At 41.8% G+C, this 12,565-nt stretch overlaps 1 protein-coding gene across 3 annotated transcripts in view; it reads right to left on the minus strand.

Moving 5' to 3' along the window:
* The window catches only part of slc45a4a (solute carrier family 45 member 4a), an 88,243-nt gene extending 75,678 nt beyond the window's left edge, over nt 1-12,565 (minus strand). The window contains exons 1-2 of one of the 3 annotated variants that reach the window (XM_030146757.1): nt 12,406-12,565; nt 11,395-11,453 (exon numbers count right to left, since the gene is read on the minus strand). The gene's annotated coding sequence lies outside the window, so the exon portion shown is untranslated. Of the gene's footprint in view, nt 1-11,394; nt 11,460-12,405 lie in introns of all 3 variants that reach the window. The other 2 variants (XM_030146756.1, XM_030146758.1) reach the window with 2 other exon arrangements.

The following is a 12,565-nucleotide window of genomic DNA, read 5'->3' on the forward strand; positions in this document are numbered from 1 at the left end:
CACATGAGACCAGCTGTTTGTGTGGACCGTCAAGGGGAAATGTGAGGCAGGTATTCGACTGAGGAGACGAACGTCTATGTTCATATAACTGTTTCTGTTGGAAGCTTCACTGTGACATTCTGAAGACGCCGGGTGTCCTCAACTGTAACCTTTACAGACTGAGCTGGACAGTCACTGCTGTTGGCTCATATCCTAGTACTCTACAGCAGTCAAAGAACACGGCAAATCCAATTTAACCTCTACTCTAATACTCAAAATCCCATTCTGCAAGATAACTTTGGGACAGTCATCCTTCTCCTGTAAGAGTATGAAACTGTGGAACTCACTGCCATCAGAAATAAAATCCATCTCAGAGTTTCAGATGTTCACCACCAGAACCAAAACCTGGTTACAGACAAAACACAACTGTTCTCATCTGGAAATGTTGTGTGTATTGTGTGGGAGAGTGAGTGAGTGAGTGAATGAATGCTTCGTATATAAATGCAATACTGGATTATCGAATTGTATGGTATGACCGTTTTAAACGATGTATATTTTTATACTGTACTGCAATGTTGTGGAAGAGCCCAACCAGAGACTGGAGGGGAATTAGCACTAGCTAAAAACTCTATGTGCATCACATCAGCTACAAACTTGTAACTATGTTTAACTGCATTGTCCCTGTCAAATCAATCAATCAATCAAACAATCAATCAATCAATCAAGAGGACAAAGCCCTGGCCTTGGCTGCAGGTGGACAGTACAGAACCAGTGGGTTTGGGACACACATTTGCACAATAACACTTGTTTTTAAACACACAAACATCTGATATATTCACTCCTTTTCTGAATCACTTAATCCTCCAGAGCAGGGGTGTCAAACATACGGCCCATGGGCCAAAAGCAGCCCACCAAAGGGTCCAATCCAGTGCATGGGTTGTATCAGCAAAGTGTAAAAATTACACTGAGGATATTAACAATCAAACTCATTTTAGTTCAGGCGCCACATAAAGCTCAAATGACCAGGCAAGGAAAATAATAGGATATAAAAAATAAATAACAACAAATCTAAAATTTTCTTTTAGTGCAAAAAAGGGAAAATTGCAAGAAAATGTCTAAATTTACAAACTAACACTGTTCATTTTAATGGACAGTGTGGGGGATACCTTTTTTCTTCTTCACTCGTATTCTCATGCTCCTACACACCTGTCCACTGAAGACTTTTTAGCTGCGCACCAGCCTCCATACCTTGTTTACATTTACAAACTAACCTGCACATATATGAACAACCTGAAATTTCTTAAGAAAAATAAATTTAGTTTTATCAATATTCTGCCTGTCACTAAATATTTGTGTATTTGTAGTTCCACTGTGATCTGTGAGTTGTAATGTACATGTGGAAATGATAAACTGAGGTAGACTATTAGTAAAATAAACAGATTTTTCTAAAGAAACTTCAGGGCATTTGTGGTTGTTCAGGTTTTATTTTATGAAAGAATAGTTTGTAAATATGAACATGTTCGTAATATAATTTTACTTTATTACACTGTAACAAAAACAAAAAATCAGAGTTGTCATTATTTAGAGTTTTATTTATGTTATTATTGTCCTGGTCCGGCCCACTTAACACCAAACTGGACTGCATGTGGCCCCTGAACTAAAATGAGTTTGACCGCCCTGCTCTGGAGCGCCTGTGCCCCCAGACACCACCTATAAAAGCCCATGGCAGTCAGCGCCGGAGTCCAACCCAGGTCCCCTCCTGCCCTACATCTGATAGAGTTCACTTTCAAACTCTCAATCTCATTCATACCATGGCTGCTGAAAAGTAAGTAAGTAAATTTTAATAGAGCACTTTTCACAGACAGGGAGTCATAAAGCGCTTTACAGTGTAAGACAATTAAAATACAGTTTAAGATACAATTTAAAATGCAACAAATACATTAAGTGCAATCAGTCTGTAGCAGCCCTGAGTCAGTTTGACAGAGTGGGATGTGAGCGTCACTGTTACCGTCAAGTCTGAGGTGATTCATCCACACATCATGTCTACAGGGGAGTCCAATTAACATCAGATTTAATGAGCTATATGCACATTACGGCAAACAGCTTTAAGTACAACACCAATTCCAAAAAGTTGGGATGCGGTGTAAAATGTGAAAAAAAACAGAATGCAATGATTTCCAAAAGCTGAAGGATGTTACACACTGGTATGGGTGTAAGAAAATATCGGTTCTGCAACATATCACGATATTTCATTTCACGATACTGTATCAATATTAAAAAGTACTCTATCGATATTTTTAGGTATGTATTCAAATGCAGATATTGTGGAGGTTCATTTTTGTATTTTGTTTTTCTTTATTGTTTATATTTTATTTATTATTATTTAACACTGTTTTATTAAATAATGGTTATTTGAAGCATCCTAAAGCACTTTTTACTGTCTGAGAGGCAGATGTTAGTTCTTTTGGAAACGAGGAGAATTAGAAACATTTTTGTGATATAGCATTAGACCCTGTTGTGATCAAATCAAACTGTGTTTAGTATTTGTGCAGATTTCTGGTGTAATTCAATTCTTCCAGGAAATAATCTTACAAAAAAAAAAAGAAACAAACAAAAAAATTGCTTTTTTTAACAGTATCATAATACATTGTGATATATCGTATCGTGATCCTAGTATTGTGACTTGTATCGTATCACCAGATTCTTGCCAGTACACCGCCCTACACACTGGTAAACACCACCTCTCACCAAACGTTTTACAGACAAGCTGCTTCTTTCAAATATCCTTTTTCTGTAAATGGTGCATTCTCAGTTTAAACATTTGATATGTTTTTTTTGTATTCTATTGTGACCAAAACATGAGTTCAGGAGATTTACAAAGCACTGGATTCTGTTTTTAAGTAGCTATACTTTATACAGTGTCCCAACATTTTTGGAATTGGGATAATTAAGTAATGAAATAAGTTGCTCATCTAATAATCTGATTGTGTAGATGTGAAAACCAATGTGAAGAACATCCAAACTAAGACTAGCTGCCGATAGCAGTTGGCTTCTAGTTGACGTTTAGCAAGTTTCGTTTTTACAGGCAAAGTATGTCATATTTCTGGCTTTGGTTTGTTAACAGGTCTGATCAAATGTGGCTCCTCCTCTAAACTCAGAGAATGAGGAAGACCAACAAACAACAATAAATGGAAGAGTGAGGGAATCAGAAAACCAAAGCATTGTTTCCTGATTGTGTTACAACAGTTACATTCTAAAAACACACATGAACACACCCCACCCACACTCCACAGGAATCTTCTAGAGGCAAAAATTCAGCTGAAAAACATGCTCCTCATTACTGCTGGCGGCAACAGGCTGAAACGTCTGCTCTTGTGTGAGCTTTGCCCAGAGTTTTGTCTCTCAGATAGACTGAGAGCACTGTGTGAGCTGAGTCCTATCATTTGAGTGTTGTTCCGCCCATGTACGCTGTATGATGCTGTTATTGATTGGCTACAGATACAAGCCCACTGAACACTGATGCATGGAAACGTCCTAAACACAGCAAAGCAAGAGTAAAATAGAACATTCAGGAAGACGGATGGGACTGTGAAATAATAATTGACAAGGATTATTATAGTATAAGGCCATAGTGTTTTGTATTTTGCGTTACATTGTTTTGGATCTAATGGATAATTTACTATCTGCTGTACCATTTCTGATTCTTTCTGCAAATTTGGAAATAAAAAGGTTTTAAAATAAGATCAAATTTAAATATACCTTTAATTCAAAAAGCCTAAAACTATATACTAAAAGGGGAAAACCCCCCAAACCCTCGACCCATGTACCTTTAAACACTGGGACACACAAACCGGGGGAAACCCTGTGTTATATGACACATTCACTTAGTATCAGACAGGATGTGTGTTTTAACACTGTTTACATGATCCAGATAGAGCACCACTGAAATAGATCAATAGAGTTTTCAAAGATTCAACATTCAAAGATTTTTATTGACTACTCACTAGATGCACAGGACACACAGAGAATTGACCGATTGGTGGACTCCACCCTGAAATGGTCATTGTCCAATCCTACATTAGCAACTGTTACTAGGGAGTGGAACCTGCGACAAACAATTAGCATTGACCAGGACGTTGAAGCGGTGTTTCTATGGAAGCTGTAATTCTGACAGCAGATATCCTGAACGTTTGGAAGGAGGTGTTCTCTTCCACCTGCTCACAAAACCTAAAACTCAACTACACAGATGTCTGCTGTGGATTCAACATTAGGGCAGACCCCACTATGAACATCCAAGAACCATGTTACTTACAGCTAGCATTGTTTGTAGTAGCTACCATCAGCCTTAGCTTAACTAGTATTCATTGTCATTTGTCCTCTAATGAGAAACTGATCTCACGAAATTGCGTTGTATGTAATGCCAGTTCTTACGGCATTTGGCAAGCTATATGTACGCATTTTTTTCTTTCTTTTTTTTCTGTCACGCGTTATTCAACGCCATTTGATTGTGAATGAATTTACGCTGGGACTGCGCTGGAACTCCTTCACCACTGCATGGACAGATTTCCCTAAGGGGGTTGTCCTTCGTTCACATTTCTACTTTTATTTTTTTCTTTGTGCTATGCTTGTGCTTTTCTGTATCACAAAGACATGGTCTGTCAACAAATGACAGTACAAACAGTAAGAGCATTAATGTGACTCTTGTCCATTCTCTTGCACTCAATCTCCCACATACACTAAGGTTTAACTTACAATTTACAATAACTGTCATCCAAACTTTAGCCGTAGCTGACATCAAAACATCCCTCCAGAGCCCACCGTTACATTGACAACATGACTAAGCAGTTGGACTGTCTTATCTGTACACAACGACACATGGACTTGTCATTCTGATGGCAGCGACATGTTCACTGACACATATTTACTTTTGAGAGATGAATTTAGGATTTTGAGAAAGGCTTTTGGCTTTTGCAGGTAATCCATGGTGTTTTGCTATTTGTACGACTTGTTTTGAGAAATGCACTTACTGTTCTGCAAATGTCGAGGATGATTCCAGAAATGTACTAAAGCAACTGAGAAAAACTGGAATGTTGTGAATGTAGCTCTCGACTGCATATTACAGTCCCTTCTCGCTCAATCCTGATGAAATCTTGGCGCTTTTATCCCAAAAAGCATCACTGACACTTGAAGATACAGTTGCCCATGCCATGAGTCTGAACTGAATGTGACCCTGAAGTGACCCGCATGCACAGAAGAGGTCCTGACAGAATATGTGACCACGCAGACACGCACTGTGTTTACGGAAGGAAATATGGAAGGACCCAGAACTGTGACGTTTGTCTCATTTCAATGACGTAATGGTCGGATAAATGCGACCTGGACGTTCAGACTGAAATAGCATTGCATAATATCAGATATGTATCAGATTTAGGACCACATATGAAAGTGGTCTGGGTCGGATTTGAAAAAATTGGATTAGTGCTGTTCAAACTGTCTTTAACAGATCACACACAGGTCACATATGGGCACATGCAATGATTTGGGCCACATATACCTGTAGTCTGAACGGAGCCTAAGAGGCAACAGTCAGACATTTGTGATTCGTCAACTTACTAATGAGTCTCTAACAAAGAAAGACATGAAACTTTCTTTCTCTGTTGGGAACTTCTTATATAATACAGAAACACAAGTAATTTTAATGTGGAAACATTGGGCCCTTTTCCACAGCACTTCTATTCTGGGAATATTCCACCTTTATCCCGGAACAACATCTGTGTAAATGAAACGGTGGATCATTTGGTCCCACCTGTGCCCCACCTGTGCCCCACCTGTGCCCCACCTGTGCCCCACCTGTGTCCCACCTGTGTCCCACCTGTGCCCCACCTGTGCCCCACCTGTGTCCCACCTGTGCCCCACCTGTGCCCCACCTGTGCCCCACCTGTGCCCCACCTGTGCCCCACCTGTGCCCCACCTCTGTCCCACCTGTGCCCCACCTGTGCCCCACCTCTGTCCCACCTCTGTCCCACCTCTGTAACTCCTCTGGAGGTAGGAGCAGAGCCCTGGTAAAGGTGATTCTGGAACGCTATGGAACAGGAACATCTCTCATTCCGTTCTTGGTGTTGTTTTGATGACATATTGCATGTGCGTCCCCCATGCCAGGAGGATTTAAAAATGATAATGGGCTTTGTACAGTAAACAAAAATATGAAAAACGTGACCAGAAAGATGTGGAACTGGGGAGGTGCCCACATCCACCAGCTGTTGTCACTACGGGCAGAGGACTCTATCCATGCTAACATTTGTGGAACGGTGAAAGACGGGCTGACTCTGGAGAGGTTAGCAACACCGCTATGCTCAGGGTATTTTAGACACAAGTTATATGTCACACTATACGCTGCGCTGTGTCACCCCCCCTTGGATCGGGGAACTCAGGTCCACTGTGTAAAAGTCCAGCTGGTCTCACCTCTGTTACTCCTTTGTCTTGTCTGTGGAAATCAGACAATGGTGGAAAAAAGGTGGGATCACCATCTGACCTTTTTTCCGGGATCTGTGTAAAAGTGGCTGTTATATTAAACCTTTAAAGCTTGTTTGTATCCTAGATTAGAATAAATGCATATAAAAGAATACTAATAACAAACAGTACTAATAATAAAGTACACATTAAGTTGGAATAATATTGTTTACAGACACATTCCTCCTCTTAGTTCAATTTAATCACCTTTGAACTGGTACAAGGCAGTAGGTTTGATTCTGACATTGGTGTGGACACAAAAGTGCTCCAAGGCAGCACTCCAGAAAGGTGATGTCTTGCCTTCTTAAGCGATTTCAGTGATTTCCTTACATCAATAATAAAACTGGAGAAGATTTTAATTCTTGGGGATTTCAATCTGCACATCGATAACAATTCATCCAGCCCAGCAATGGAACTTTTAGCCATGACTGACACTTTTAACCTCAAACAACATGTATCTGGCCCCACCCACAAGAAAGGACATACCCTGGACCTGGTTTTCTCATTGGGCTTACACGTCACAAATGTGTGTGTTGAGGATGTCCACTTGAGTGATCATTGTGGTGGGTTTTTTGACTTATGTGTGCCTCTTGAGCCCAAGCCTGCACCTAGAAGGGCCAAGAGGAGGATCATTACAGAGTCCACAGCCCAGGATTTCCGTGCCCTGTTTAACCCTAGTCTTCTTAATGAGTGTCCCGATGTTGATGAGTTTATCCAGTGCTTTGCCACACACTGCAGCTCCATTCTTGACCAGGTGGCTCCCCTGAAAACTAATGTCACTCGTAAGTGGTCTTGTCCCTGGATAAATGAAAACATCTTAAACCTAAGGAGAACTTGTCGCAAAACTGAGCATCTTTGGAAATCAACCCAGTTGGAAGTACACAGGTTACATCTTAAAGATCTCATAACCTCATTAAATAAAATGATTAAGGAGGCAAGATCCAGCTACTTCCACAAACTCATAGCCACAAACAAGAAAAACCCCAAAGTAATCTTTGACACAATCCAGTCCATTGTGTCCCCTGCTGTCCCTGCTGCCCCTGTGCTCTGTAAAGCTGACAGCAATGACTTCCTAAACTTCTTCACAGACAAGATCAGGGATATTAAACACAATATCCCACCACCCTCTGGCCGTCTGACCCGAGCTGATCCCCCTCTGCAAACCTGGTCCTCTTTCGACCCTGTGACACTGGAGGACATCTCAGCACTTTTATCCAAAACGAAACCCTCCTCCAACTCTGCAGACATCCTCCCCCATAAGCTCCTTGTCGGTGTCTTTGACACTATTGGACCATGGGTCACAAAGTTTTTTAACCTGTCGCTCTCAACTGGTTTGTTTCCCAGCTCCTTCAAACAGGCCATCATAGAACCTAAACTAAAGAAAACCACACTGGACCCCACAGACTTCAAAAGCTACAGGCCCATTTCAAAGCTCCCCCTATTGGCCAAAATCCTTGAGAAGGCAGTGTCTAAACAACTTACAGCTTTTCTGGAGACACACCAGATCTATGACACTTTTCAGTCTGGGTTTAGACAACGCCACTCAACAGAAACCGCACTATTAAAAGTGTCTAGTGACATCCTGATGGCGGCTGACTCCGGGAAATCCAAGGTCTTGGTCCTGCTAGATCTCTCCTCGGCCTTTGACACAGTGGACCATACCATAATGATTGAGAGACTGAGGGACCTGGTAGGGATGTCAGGTCCTGTGCTAGACTGGTTCTCCTCTTACCTGACCGGCAGAAGCTTCACTGTGTCAATAAACAACTTCCAATCTGACTCAGCGGATCTACTGTGTGGTGTGCCCCAAGGCTCTGTCCTGGGACCAGTCCTATTCTTACTCTATGTCCTCCCACTTGGCCACATTATCCGACAGTACAGTGATGTCTCCTATCATCTATTCACAGATGACATCCAGATGTACTGCTCCTTTAACTCCTCTGAGCCCCACAAACTGAGTTCCTTAATCAGCTGCTTGTCAGAGCTGAAGCAGTGGCTAAATGAGAACAGCCTCCAGCTGAACTCCAGCAAAACTGAGACCCTCATCATTGCCCCGGATAGTGCAATCCCAGGGATCAAACATCACCTTGGAGACCTGAGTTCCTCGGTAAAGACAAAACTGAGGAATCTGGGTGTCATCTTTGACCAGGATATGTCTTTAGAATTCTACTCCAAACACCTAGTCAAAAACTGTTTCTTCCACCTACGCAACATCTCCAAACTCAGATCTATGGTGTCCACAAATGAGCTCGAGATGATCGTTCACGCTTTCGTATCTTCTCGCTTAGACTACTGCAACAGCCTGTTTACATGCTTAAACAAGAAGGAGCTGGCCCGTCTACAGTTTGTCCAGAACTCTGCTGCCAGGCTCCTGACCCGCACAAACAGGAGAACCCACATCACTCCCATCCTTAAATCTCTCCACTGGCTCCTGTTCTATATCGTCTTCATTTCAAAATTCTTGTGCTAACTTTCCGGGCCCTACATGGCCAGGCCCCTGCATACATTGCTTCCCTGATCCAGCCCTACAGCTCGACTCGTAGCTTGAGGTCTTCAGGACAGCACCTGCTGATGGTTCCACGCACCTGTTTTAGCACACGTGGTGACAGGTCTTTTAAAGCTGTGGCACCACGTCTCTGGAATGACCTGCCTCTACACCTACGGTCCATGGACTCTGTAGAGAGCTTTAAGAAACACCTCAAAACCCTCCTGTTCAAAAAGGCTTTTTAGTCTCCCACCTGACCCAGGACCACCACAGACTGATTACACTCTATGTATTCATCATAACGTACTCCATGTGTCATCCCCCCCCCCCCCCCCCAGTCTCTCTATATCTCTATCGCTCTCTCTTTTCTCCTTCTTTACTCTCTCTCTCTCTCTTTAACCCCAACTGGTCCAGGCAGACGTCCATCCTTCAGGAGTCTGGGTCTGCTCGAGGTTTCTGCTGTTAAAGGGAAGTTTTTCCTCGCCACTGTCACCAATCACAAGTGTTTGCTCCTGAAGGATTCTGTTGGGTCTCTGTAAACTTAATTTGATTCTGATTTGAATTGATAAAGCACTTTGTGACTCTGTCTGTGAAAAGTGCTCTATAAATAAAATAAAAAAAATAAAAAAAATAAAATGTTTTTTGCATTTGCAATCATAATCTCACGTCATGTAGAGTTGATCAAACAAGGAAACAATCAGAGTCAGAAAAAAATTAAGTAACTGACAAGTTTATAATGCATATCTGAATATTTAAAAACAATACAAGAATTTAATGCATTCTGCAAAGTTATTCTCATGACGAACATATGCATTATTATTGAACCTCATCTGTGAATTTACAGCCTCTCCTCCTCTACCTCCTCCTTCTTCTCATCCTTCTCCTCCTCTACCTCCTCCTCCTCCTTCTTCTCTTCCTTCTCCTCCTCTACCTCCTCCTTCTTCTCCTCCTCCTCCTCTCTACTCTCTGTCTCCTGACATAAATATGTTGATTCATGACATATGAACAGATTCTGGATCCACTGTTCATACAGTTTGATGGTACAGTTACTGTCTGAGTAAAAAAGGCTTTTACTTTCTATTATTACATGTAATTTATTCCCAAAAATATGAATAAAATCACATCTAGAATCACATTTAGAATCTGAGGTTTTACTGTATTTTCCCCACAAATTTTCTTTGTGTTTTTTAAACAGTTTCTCTCTTCCATAGAAACACATGAAAATAATAAGTAAAATAACTTTTAAAAGTGTATCTGTTTGTCATTAATTAGTATCTTTTATTCAGTATCTGTGTTGAGCCTCTACAGTTCTATACCCTTGAACTAACTTACACTTTGACTCCTACAGAAGTGTCTTACATCCAATTTTCTTTTTTTTGACATCCTTTACATCCTAAATACCAAGCACACATGCACGGGCGCGCGTCCACACACGCATGCAAACAAACACATGTACAAATGTACATGTAAATGACACCACTGATATTCAAATCCGTTTAGCTGACATGACTCAGGCAGAACAAATGCCAAACATATTGACAACTTACGTTAGGGGTCCAACTAGCAGGTTCAAAGTGTTATGAGATCACTTTTGTTATGATTTGGCGCTATTTAAACAAATTTGATTGATTGATAGTGAGTCCCAGTTACATTTTATCTACCAATAATAAATCCCATTGTCACAATCATTTCATGAGAACAACGAAAAATGTTTCATTCCAACTTTTCGTGCAACAGTGTATACTGTATCATACTCATATCATCACAAAGACATGTTCATGTGTGCACGAAAATACGACCCAGATCAACATGAAAAGGATCAAATATCAGCTCCTCACTGTGTCATTGTGTGAATGTATGCAGGGCATGTAAGGATAGAGGCTCTGTTTGTATAACGTGTGCATATGATCATGAATCTGCGTGTGTTCATGTGACTGTCTGCATGTGATCTGTTTTGGTTGGACGCATTTTGTGCAGGTCAGTAAAACCCTGCGCTGACACAGCAACAGTTGACAGTGAGCACGCATTTCATCAAGAGGAAGTCGACTGCTTTCACTTCAGCATAACTGACTGGCATCAAGCACAAAATCTGAACCTGAAACTGCATCAGTGCATGTTAAAGAGGATGTTCTGGCACAAAGAGGCATCGCTCTAAAGGCACACATGTGCAACAGGGTGAATGTGTATTTGAGCAAATCCTGAGTCTGACCCTCAGATCATCATTAGGTCCCACAGAAGCATTACATTAGTACTGTTCAGTACTATTATGGTTGTGGTTGGCAGCAAAACAGAAACACACTAGACTTGAAAGAAACAAAGGAAGCCCACCCGTTGGTCATGTAAACCACACATTCTATGTTATTGACAAACTATAATGGAGCTGAAAAAAACAGTGAGTAAAGAGGGTTTATCTGACTCACCAAAAGGCTTCATAAATGTAGCTGAGATGTCGCTGTTTGGTCCAAGCTTCAATCTAACACTGGTCCTACACACACACACACACACACACACACACACACACACACACACAAAAGTTAAAACCCAGCCATTATCACACATGTGGTAGCTCATCTTACACTGTACATTAAATCAATACAGCAAATACACACATGCATTCCAAGTCCCTTAAGCACAAAACACCAAAATGAATCATTTAACATGTTCTACTGCAGTGTCTTCTCTCTGTTCTCCTCCGCAGCATCAAATGTGCACACATCATCATGTCAAGTCAAACAAAAACACTGTACAACATTATATATAGATTTGTTTTTCCCAATGAAATGGAAAAGCTGAGCTTCCTGACTGTTTAACCCAGAGATTTAAAGCATTGTTTACAACCAAAGTTGAACCAGTTGCCAACCCGAACTCATGCTGATGATATGTGAATGCCCCCCCCATGAAAACACCACTGTCCCCTGTTTCTTATGTAACTTGAATCCAGAATCCACGCATCCCAGTGGATGTGATGCTTCTGCCTCCTTCTGTCACAGGTGTGATCCACAACTAAACATTAGAAGCTGCTTATTCTGGGTCAGTACAAAGGTAAACATGAGACAAATGAATGCAAACTGTCACCTAGAGGCTCCTTCTGTTTTTCATCCGCATTTAACAGCATTTTACAGAGTAAACAGACCTGCTAATTATAGTCAGTTTATAATTAGGACAACCTAATTATGCAACCTGCCTGGTCTCCGTCAGTCTGGATCTTCGAGTCTTTGTCATCTGGTTTTGGACTGAGCCCACTTCAACTACTGTATATGAACCAGACCCCCCTGCCCCCCCCACCAGCCTCCTCCTCCTCCTCCTCCTCCCTCTCCCTCTGCAGCAGCAACCTGAGATGCTATGTGTTCGGCCGGAGCAGAGGACTACCAGCGGCTGTAAAATGTTGGGTTCGGTGCCGTGTCAGGCTTTTCCGCGGCCGCCTGTCTCACCTCTCCGGGTCGGTTCAGCCGCTGTCCCGGTGTCGGTGTCCGGTCAACTGTCGGACGGTGTCTCTGCTGTGCAGCGGCTTTTGTTGCATAGGTTGACGCCGCTCCTGCATCTGAAGCCAGGGTTTTAAATACGCCTTTAAAGGAATATCTGTCGGGAGAA

This window comes from Sphaeramia orbicularis, chromosome 11 (genome assembly GCF_902148855.1).
Source record: "Sphaeramia orbicularis chromosome 11, fSphaOr1.1, whole genome shotgun sequence".
NCBI classification, from domain to species: Eukaryota; Metazoa; Chordata; class Actinopteri; order Kurtiformes; family Apogonidae; genus Sphaeramia; species Sphaeramia orbicularis.